Source organism: Gavialis gangeticus, unplaced genomic scaffold (genome assembly GCF_001723915.1).
Source record: "Gavialis gangeticus isolate Ggan-Ray unplaced genomic scaffold, GavGan_comp1, whole genome shotgun sequence".
Classification (NCBI taxonomy): domain Eukaryota; kingdom Metazoa; phylum Chordata; order Crocodylia; family Gavialidae; genus Gavialis; species Gavialis gangeticus.
This window is the reverse complement of record NW_017729004.1, coordinates 38,305,628-38,315,369: the sequence shown is the minus strand read 5'-3', so window position 1 is coordinate 38,315,369 and position 9,742 is coordinate 38,305,628. Positions and strand designations below refer to the sequence as shown.

The window sequence follows — 9,742 nt, the reverse complement described above, 5'->3', positions numbered from 1 at the left end:
TCTCTCTCTCTCTCTCTCACACACACACACTCTCTCTCTCTCTCTCTCTCTCTCTCTCTCTCTCTCTCTCTCTCTCTCTCACACACACACACACACACACACACACACGCACCTCTCTCTCTCTCACACACACACACTGTATTCTCAGGGCTTCTTTAAAAAAAAATGAGTAAACCATGGAGGGAAAAGATACTAGTAATAAAGGAGTTCTGTTCAGGTGGGAAAGGGATGTATTGTGACCCCTTCTAAAGTTGCTTCTCTTTAATTTACCCAAAGCATTACATACAACCTGCAGGTGAGCCCATCTGTCTCAAAGCAGACAACTGTCTCCTTAGCTGCTGTTTGTCAAAGCCTCCCCCAGGGTCACAGAGACCTGCCTTTTTACTGCCCTTATGAACTAGCTGTTATTACCACTTGTATGTTAGCTAAATGGAGCTAGTGATAAATACATCCTTTTTATGCTTTGAACGTCTCTCTAAAAAGAATGAATCCCCTGTCATAGACCAATCTGTGAGAAGCTAATGGCAGCAGCCCTAGGTACAAAAACATCCGAGGCAGTAAGAGTACAGTAAGCATGGAGGCTCCTAATTTCATTGTCTCATTCTTTCCCCCATAAGGTACCATGGAGGATGCATGTGTCTGGAGGCTTTAGTTGTTTGGGGAGTTTTTTAAGCTCTTGCAAAATCATTCCTTTTGTACATCAACTGCAGCTTCCTGGGATTCTTGAGGTAACTGCACATTGAGGGCATTTTTACGTATGCAAGTGCCGGGTACCTTGAAAAGCACCTGGCACTGACACACTTACAGTTGTATAAGTGATTAAATGCATTTCAGCACTAAGAAAATGGTGACAGCATGATTTTGAACTAAAACACATCAGAGGTGCTTTAGCTCAAAAGTGCACCACCGCCATTTTCTGTATGCTGATGTGCATTTCACCACTTATACAACTGCACATCACCTCAGCAAACATGCAGAGCAGATTCAATTAATCGAGTTTGCTCCGAAACACCAGATCTCCAGCACATCATGGAACAAAAAAGTATGCGTATAAATGCCCTGAGAGTCACTGTTAATACTAGCATATTCCAAGTTTTTATGATCAGTCTGGGGTTTTTATTTTTATATTTTGGATGAACAGCTCTTATGCTACCCAATGAAACACAGACCATGATCTTATTGCTTGAAGTCCATTGATTGCTAATATTGTTGACATTCATCACTCAAACTTGCAATAGTTACTCCAATGTAAAATATTAATTTCAAAGTGATTATTTATTCAGATGAGACAGTTGATCCATATCATGTGAGGTCTTTTAGGTTACCAAGAGGAATCAAATTTGGGTATGGACACAGATACATTTGAAGCTGTTTCAAAAGGGTAATATTCTAAAAGGGCAGGAGCTACTACAGGCATTTTTACACATGCTCTGGGAGGGGGAGAGGGGCTTTAATTAGTTTGCTGGTGCCTATATACTCAGAGCTGCTCTAATTAACATGCCCAGAGTGTCTCATTTATCAGTGTCCCCATGCTTCAAAATGGTGGTGGGGTGCTTTATCTAAAGCTCATCGAACAAATTTAGTTAAAGCATCCCTGCCACTATTTTTGAAGCACAGGGATACTGATACATGAGATACGAAGGCTGCCTGGGACACGGTAATTACCATGCTCCAGCAGACATGACTAATCAAGCCTGTTGGAGCAGCCTCCTGGCTCGTGTATAGGCACCCATTACCTAAGGACATCTGGGATGATACAAGCATAGCAAACCGCTCCAACTTTAATACTGGACAAAGTGCTGAAGTTGGAGCAGTTTTGTTACATTTGTATCATTCTTAGGTTGCCCACACATAACAGTGTTGCTGCCCTTTTAAAACATCACTATTTTGAAATGACTTCAAATGGAAACATGTCCATACCCCCATAGTAGCAACTCTCAACATAACCAGTTTAGAACGGCAGGCTTCGTGGCCACAGCAGGGGCTAGCAGGCCTGCAGCTTTCACCCTGCTCCGCCTTAACACACACACTGTCACCCATGTCACGAGTTTTGCTTGTCCTCAGCTTGAGCTGCAGTTTCCCCCAAACCCCTGCACATATCTCCTTGAAACTTGGCAGGCTTTGTGGCCTCAGCAGGAGCTACTACCCCTGCAGTTTTCAGCCCACTGTGCCTTAACAAACATAGGGTCATCTATGCCACAAGTTTTGCTTGTCAGAAGTTTGAGATGCAGTTTCCTCCCAAACCCCTGCACCTATCACCTTGGAACTTGGCAGACTGTGGCCTCACCAGGGGCTACCATCCCTGCAGATTTCACCCCCCTGTGATGTAACACATACATGTGACATGAGTTTTGCTTTCAAGAATTTGGGGTGTGGTTCCCCCTGAATCCCTGCACCAATCTCCTTGAAACTTGGCAGACTTCATGCTCTCAGCAGAAGCTACCACCCCTAGAAGCTTCATCCAAATCAGACAAAATACAGCAAAATTATAGATATTTAATTGATTCCCCATTATACTCTATGGCCGGATCTCCAAGGCAGCTCCGAAGCTTCAGAGCCACTTTGGCTGGATCAAAGCAGGAACCCAGTCTGGAGCTCCAGATCGGATCAGTGGCATCCGAAGTGGCCAGATCCAAAGCCAGCTCAAATAGCTGCCTGCTCACACAGGCCTAGTAGCCTGGTCCTCAGAGAAGCAGAGTTCTAGGGATCAGTAGGGAGGCAAGTCTTGAAGGACATATTAAATTGTAGATAAGACTAATATGTATGTGGCTATTTTATTGTTTTAATCCATTTCTCCTTGATTGCTGTATTTCTAAGGACTAAAATATAACACTGCTTTGAAGGAGCATGGGAGAGAAGCACAACTCAGAAGAGAAGCATGCCACAGGAACGAAACCCAATTAGACCTGCTGAAAAGCATACTTATTAAGCAGAGGGACTATGACTTAGTGGTCTAGGCTAGAAGTGGAGTGTTTTGTGGGGTTCTGTCTTGCATGATGTCCAGGGTGCACAGGAATGGGCATGCTCACAAAAGAAACTCTGTAAAAAGCTAAAAGTGTCAAACCCATGACACAAGACAACCATGAGTTGTTCAAATCAGTAGTGACAAAATATTCTAGGACCAGTGAGATGCATGTGGAGTGGAACTGCTCCTTCATTTGCTTTGTGTTGCTTCCCATTCCACATCTGCGCTACATATTTTATTCATTATAAACAAATTAATAAAACAGGCCTCGCTTTTTCTTCTATTGAAGTCAATGGCAAAGCATCCAGCCATGTTGAGGCAGGGACCTCACTCTGCTAAGATGCCTAGTGTTTATTTGATGATTTAGTAACTATAAAGTGTTTTCTTGTCAGCTCTTGGGACAGAAAACTTTGGGAAGAGGGAAGTTTTACAGTGTGTTAAGTTCTCACTGCCAGTCTTCTGTTTTGTTTTCTCCCCTTTCTGCCTCTCATATGTATCCTGTGGCTTGTTTTGTTTTTCTTTCAGTATACAGTGAAGTTTTGAAGGTAAATCAAAATTTCTTAACAGCAGCCAGAAAGCCTCAAACCAGCCTGAAAGTGCTAAGAGAGCAGCAGCAGGTGCAGGAATGAATTAATAGAAGTAAAGAAGCTCATTCAGGCTGGCTGTTTGTGTAAGGTTTACAACAATCTCAGAAGAGGGTGTTTTTTTTGAGAGTAACAAAGCCATAACATATATCAAAGGCTTGTCATTTTGGGCTGGCTTTGGGTCAGAGGATTTAAGCTTTTCAGAGAAATTAGTGTGGTTAAAGAGTTATTAGATTTTTCTAAAGCTAGATTCAATATAGGACATAGGTGTCTACAACCAAGGTAGTTACACTTAGGTGTCTCTTCTCCCCCAATGCCCCCAATCAGATCCTAAACCCAGCAGTAATGCATGGGGAGAGTTAAGCACCTCAGAAGGGCAACCTAAAAACCCCACCTGCTGAGCAAGGATCTGCCTAGGGCAAGAAGGGGGAGTCCTGGGTTTCCACTTCTGCTCCTATCTCTGTTTATGCACTTCCACATTAAGAAGTCATCAGAAAAAAAAGAAATAATCTTGGGATTAGGAATCAGAGCCTGCAATTGTGCTGTACCAGGTGAGTGCCCAAATCACTAGGATGCAGTCTTTTGAATCATTCATAGTGAGAGATCACGAATGTAGAAAACTTACAAAATGCTTAGAGGTAGAACTGTATGGAAGTGATGAATCATCCCCAACTTTCCAGTATTTGATTTTGGACTATTACATTTTCATCCATTATTGCTTCAAAAAAATAATTAGCATTGATAAAATAAAAGTTCTGCATATTCGACCTGATTTAGGAACCACAAAATTCAACAGAAAGACTCCACCACGTGGCTATCAGTATTGTGCTTTAAAATGTTTTCACCATAAAGTTCTGAATTCTTGTGGTGAGCAGCACAGAGACCACAGTGGACTTACCCTGAACTTACCACTATAAAAGAAAAGCAGCATAAAAGGCAGAGTAATGTTGGCTTGGCTTGGCTTGAACAAGTAACAGTAGGGAACATTGGTTGAGCAGAAAAGCTCAGTGAATTTTTATATTCAACATTCTGAGAAGGTAATGACAAACAAAGGTTAGAGCTTTTGATTTAAAACTATAAAGAACACTTGAATGTCTCCTTTTATCTCTCCAATGAGTAAACCACAGAGTATCAAATGCACTGTGTCGGGTATGTTTAAAACATTTATTGAAATACTTATTCAATTTTGTATTATTATTGAACTATCTATACGTTAATCTAAGATCCTGATTTTGCAATGAGTTAAACACACTAAGAGAACTGCTTGGTTCCTTAAATCAAGCACTTGCTTGAGTATCTGTGGGCATCTTTACACATGCTCCAGGGAGGAAGGGGTGCTTCAATTAGAACAGCTCTCGGGAGTGCTCATGTAATGTAATTAAAGTGCCCACAGTGTCTCATGTAATCAGTGTACCACACTTTAAAATGGGGGCAAGGGGGGAGTGCTTTAACTAAAGCTCATTCAACAAGCTTCAAAGTGCCCCTACTGCTATTTTGAAGCACAGGGACAGTGAATACATGTGGTGCTGAAACTGCTGGAGCATGCTAATTAGCATGCAGCAGAGCAGGTGTCAGGTACATGTGTAGGTGCCTTATGAGATCAGCACCTAATGTGCATGTTTTACATGCACAAATTAAAAAGAGATGCTTACAAGCACTCTGACAGACAGAATGGCACAAGGCCAGCCCCACTTTAGGTGTGTAAGTAGCACTTACATCAATAGTTAGCTGCATCAGTGACATTTGAGGCTATTGGGCTAGGGACAGACATTCAAAAAGCCTGAGCCTGAATTGATTCAATCTTTGCAAGTTAGTCTAACCTGCCTAGACTGAATCAGCTTGTAACTGTACAGACATCCCTTCTGGACTGAAGAAATGCAGGCACACATGCCTGCAGTAGCTCAGGCTAGAAGCCAGGGGGTGCTAGAGCAACCCTCTCTTCCCTTTGTCAGCACTGAGCTGAGGGGTAGTGTAACCAGGCCCCAGCAGGGCACTCTCATTAGGGACAGGTCCCCCCACCCCTTGATAACAGAGCATTTAGCACCCCATCAGAAAACAAAGCCTCGGTCATTAGTTCAAGCTCTTCTTAGTCAGACATTGCCAGCTGACATGTTGATTAGCTTCAAAAAGCCCTAAGCCAACACTGTCCTGTCTGCCCTATACAGACACTTCTCAGCATTAGCTAGCATACCACATGCTGGCTATGGTCCATGCTGTGGGAAAGAGGAGGAAGTGATCCCTGCTTAAGCAGAGAGTGGTGGGGTGTGAGAGGGACACAGGGAAGCCAGGCAGACCCTGCTGTGCCTGCAAGTGTCTGCTGGAGCTCCAGCCAGGGAGCAGAGGGGAGGGGTCCACCCAGCCCAGAGAGCATGCTGGAATGCTGGGGGAATCTGATTTAACTTAAACTAGGAAGGGGTGTGGGGCAGACATTGCATAAACCAGTTTGACTCAAATCAGTTAAGTCTGAAAGTACATTCAACCAGGCTTTCTCAAACCAGTTTCAGACTCTTTTTAAAGGTGTTTATGTGCACTGAATGTCTGTTCTCTTACAGGTTTAAACCAGTTTCTGATCACTTGAACCAGTTTGTGTGTAATGTCTGTCCCTAGCCTTAATGTGCATTTTAAATCTACTCTCCCTACACAACTTCCCTTGCCAGTCTGACTGTGTTCATTAGGGGCTGGGTCCAGCCACTCATTCCATTGTTAAGTTTCAGTTCCACTCAGCAAGACATGGTGGCAGGGCACCTACAGGTGCCTGCCACTTTAAGGGCAGAGGTAGGCAGCTACCAGGTGCCTGATGAGGGCAGCCATTTTGAACACTAGGCATATAAAGGCTGCAGTTTGCTGTTGCCAGCCCAGGCAGAAACATTGCCTAGCTGAGCTGCTGTAAGAATAACCCAGGATATAAGGGCAAGAGCCTATGAGGATGGATAGGAGGCTCTTGGTCCTGGGCATGACCAAAAACTGCACCCTGCCGGGAGTGGGTGGTCTGGTGGGGGCTCCCAGTGGCACGGGAGCCCCCAGGAAATACCAGGCTAGTTACCACCCCAGTAAAAGGTGGGTTGAGGCACCTTAATAACCCCAGCTCCCACATCCCTGGTGGGTTCAAGCAGTTCAGGGGAACGCCAGGCTCATGGGAGTCCTGAGGCAGGGCCCAGGTCAGTGGAGGGACCTGAAGCAATGCCCAGGCTCTTCATGAGTCCTGTGGCTGCAGGGACCCTGAGAGGGGGCCAGGCATGGCTATGGCCACCTGAGCTGGATGGGGCAGCAGACCCCAGGGGAGGGGTAGTGTGTAAAGCCCCAGTGAGGGGGTGGTGTGGGGATGTAAGTCCCTAGGTTCAGGCAAGGCTGTGGCCACCTGAGCCCCTAGATGTAGAAGACCCCAGTGAGGGGGCCAAGAGTGTGGAGCCCAGTATGTGTTTGTTTGTCTGTTTGTGTATATGTTTTATAAAAGACCCAGTGCAAACCACTGGTGGATGCCATCTGTGAGGCTTGGGCTGTGATGTAGGGGAGGAACAGAGCCATAGATGGTGCTCCCAATCATTGGGGCAAGAATGGGCAGCCCCCTACCTAATTGGAACCAATTATGAAACAAGGCGTGGCTTGAGAGCGAGGGGGGTGGTTAGCCCAGGAACAGGTGGGCAGCCTCTACCTTCCTACCAAGGCTGACCCACCACACTGCCAAGATATGTGAGGTCAAAAGATACCTTGATAAATGGTTCAAGGGGGCTACCCTAGGAAGCAAGGAGCCCTGGGTTTTAGCCTGTGTCCCAATAGTGTTTCTTTATTTTGTATTTAATAATCATTGGATAAAATGGACAGACAGCAGTGGGATAGCTTTTGCACTAGTAGAAATAGGAGATGAAACCCAGGGTCCCTCCCCACAGGATAGTACCTGTTACATGAAAAGTACCCTTCTCATAACTGTAGAAAGGAAAGAGAGAAGCAGAACCAAATCAGCCACTTTGTTGGAGAATATCTCCGATGGGCAACTGCCATGCAAGCTAAGGCCCAACGAGATGCCACAACTAAAGTTAATAGACTTACCACAGCCTGACAACAGGAGTGTTCTGTTTTGGAAAGGTCCATGAAACAGTGCAAGGCACCTCAGAGACTAACTGAACATAGCCAGTAGATTTCATAGTTTCATAGTTGGTAGGGTCGGAAGGGACCTGAGCAGATCATCAAGTCTAACCTCCTGCCTTGGGCAGGAAAGAGTACTGGGGTCAAACGACCCCGGCAAGGTGTTCAGCCAGCCTCCTTTTAAAGACCCCCAGGGTAGGAGCCAGCACCACTTCTCTTGGAAGTTGGTTCCAGAGCCTAGCTGCCCTGACAGTGAAGTAGCACCTCCTGAGGGTAGTCTGAATCTACCCTCTGCCAGCTTGTGACTCCCCCAATGCCTGCTGGTCCCCCCGACCAGTTTGTAAACAGCCACTAGGTCACCCCTCAGCCTTCTCTTGTGGAGGTTGAACAGGTTCAGGTCTTGTAGCCTCTCCTCGTAGGGCCTGCCCTGCTGCCCCCTGATCATGCGAGTGGCCCTCCTCTGGACCCTCTCCATGTTGTCCACATCCCTCTTGAAGTGCGGCGCCCAGAACTGGATGCAGTACTCCAGCTGCAGCCTGACCAGTGCCACATAGAGGGGGAGGATCACCTCCTTGGACCTGCTTGAGATGCATCTGTGGATGCATGACAAGGTGCGGTTGGCTTTCCTGACCGCTTCCCCCACACTGTCAGCCCATGTTCATTTTGGCATCAATAACGACTCCAAGATCCTTTTCTGCCTCTGCACTGACAAGAAGGGAGTTCCCCAGCCTGTAGGTCTGCTGCTGGTTCTTCCTCCAAGGTGCATCACCTTGCACTTGTCAGTGTTGAAACCCATCCCGTTCTCATCCACCCACCCCTGTAACCTGTCTAGGTCCAATTGCAGCCTATTCCTCCCTTCTGACGTGCCCACTTCTACCCATATCTCAGTGTCGTCTCCGAATTTGAACAGGGTGCTTTTTACACCCTCATCCAGATCACTGATGAAGATGTTGAACAGTGCAAGCCCGAGGACTGAGCCCTGCAGAACCCCACTGCCCACATCCCTCCAGGTCGAATAAGACCCATCCACCACCACTCTCTGGGTGCGGCCCTCCAGCCAACTAGTGACCCATTTGACTGTGTAGGTGTTGCCGCCACAATCCCCTAGTTTTTTAATGAGAATGGGATGAGAGACAGGGTTGAAGGCCTTCCTAAAGTCCAGAAAGACTACATCCACTGCTACACCTGTGTCTAAGGATTTTGTGACCTGGTCATAGAAGGCCACCAGATTATTTGTACGCATCTGAAATGCTGACTATGTGACCATGGATTGTTACCTGTTGTTGTTGTTATATTTGGCTGGGGAAGGAAGTTGTGAAGAACTATATCTTTAAAAGGTCCCAGCATGAACCAGTTGGCTGTTGTGTTGTGCAGTCTTAAACAAGACCAAAATCCAAATGCACTGAATGAAGCAGAACTATATTAGAGCTTTTAGCCCCATGTAACTATAGGACACACCCAGTGTCCATCCTACAAACATAGATCAATCATACAAAAGACTGCTGTAACACAAACAAACTACCTAGCCTCCCAAGAGCAGAGGTGAGCCTTAGGCTGTTTGAACATCCACAGAGACCTAGTAGTTGTCAGCCTGGCTTATAAGAGAGATGCTCAGATGCCACAGTAATGAACAGCAACACAAAACTTGGAAATAAAGAAGGGAGGCAAGAGAAAGGAAGGAAGGGGGATAAGAGAGCAGAGTAGAGCTCTATATAGAGCCTTGTTCCTTTAAGCCAATAAAATAACTGCTTAACTCTGTAGGACATCTTCCTGGATATTTCATGTAGTGAAGAATAGATAACCTTGGGTGACATATAGGTCACACTTACCTGTCTCAGTTCAGTTTCTGCAACAAGAATCATCAGATATACCACCTGATGGGCAGAAGTAACACCAGTTTTCATGCATGTCAGTCTAAACTGCCAGGGTTTCAGGCTGGCTGGCTTAAATATACCAAAAAATAAACATGTCCATTTGTGCCATGCTATGGACTAAAGGCCATAGCATTACCTTCAGGACAAACATACAGCACTATTAGAATCTATGAAAGAAAGACAGCACTTGTAAAACATCCCTCCCTGGTCCCCGCCTCACCTACCCCAAGCCACTC

At 45.7% G+C, this 9,742-nt stretch overlaps 1 long non-coding RNA gene across 1 annotated transcript in view; it reads right to left on the bottom strand.

Moving 5' to 3' along the window:
• LOC109291489 overlaps window positions 1–9,556 on the bottom strand; it is a 40,211-nt gene extending 30,655 nt beyond the window's left edge. The window contains exon 1 of the long non-coding RNA XR_002095862.1: window positions 9,462–9,556. This is a non-coding gene — a long non-coding RNA (uncharacterized LOC109291489). The remainder of the gene's footprint in view (window positions 1–9,461) is intronic.
• Between the last annotated feature and the right edge of the window lie 186 nt (window positions 9,557–9,742).